This window comes from Mus pahari, chromosome 7 (assembly GCF_900095145.1).
Source record: "Mus pahari chromosome 7, PAHARI_EIJ_v1.1, whole genome shotgun sequence".
NCBI lineage: Eukaryota > Metazoa > Chordata > Mammalia > Rodentia > Muridae > Mus > Mus pahari.
Genome location: NC_034596.1, coordinates 22,982,435 through 22,983,560, shown reverse-complemented (window position 1 = coordinate 22,983,560; position 1,126 = coordinate 22,982,435).

Genomic DNA, 1,126 nt, shown 5'->3' with positions numbered 1-1,126 from the left:
GGCCATTATCTGGGAGGAAGGGAGGGAGTGGAAGGAAACTGAAGGGTTCTAGTCTGGACTCTAGTTAGAAGAAACTTCAAGTTAGAGAAGTGTTCAGGACAGGGATGGTGAGGAGAACAGGGACCCTAAGTCAGAATGATCAGTTTGCTGGCTCCCAGGAGGCCCTATTTCTGTTCTCTGTCCCTGCTGGGGCAGAAAGGGGTGCTTCTTTGTTGGTGAGTGACGTTCACATGCTCAGATTTGCATGGATGTCAAAAAGAAGGCATAGATGTCATGAAAATAATTAAATGTGACCTCATGAAGGTGTCAGGGATGCGGCACAGCAGGTCCTCAGTCCGTGTCCTCTTCTCTTCTTCCCCACTTATGCTCCAGGGACCTGCTCTCTAGTTTTCCTTCCCACTGAAGCACCTAACCTGGGCCACCTGAGGGCATTATCCCATGGCCCCATGCAGCTTCTTCCCCTTCCCCTCTCTGCATCCTGTCCTCAGCAGGCTTTCCATAAGCATATGAATAAGACATACAACCTGCAGGAGCTGCCCATGTGGCCTCTAGGACAATCACTAAAAGAATGAGTAGAGAGAAAGTACCCACAAGCCACTCCCTCTGCTATCTTTGCCCTGGGTATGTCCAGGTGGCCCTACTTCACTGGGGACTCATAGTGACCCAGCTCTGGCGTGGGCTCCCTTTTGCCATGAGGCTCTGGATACTGTTGTTTGTGATAACTCAGCAATAGTCACCCTAAGGCTGAGCATGGTGACTGACACCTATAGTCTCAGCACTCAGGAGGCAGAGGAGGAGGCAGAGGAGAAGGCAGAGGCGGAGGCGGAGGCTGAGGCGGAGTCTGAGGCGGAGGCTGAGGTGGAGGTGGAGGGAGCTCCATGAGTTCAAGGCCAGCCTGGTCTATATTGTGAGCTTGCAGGCTACACAGGCATACCCTGAGCAACATTCCCCCTCCACAAACAAAATACAAACCAAACCAAACTATCAGGCAGACAATAAAAGTCCTAGGCTTTTTGTATTTCTAGTCCAGTATGAAATTCAGGAGTGGCTCGTGTCATAGTCTGCACCAGGATTACCTGACACATGTGCTCTGCATGAGGTGGCTAAGGCTCTCATCACAGTCCTC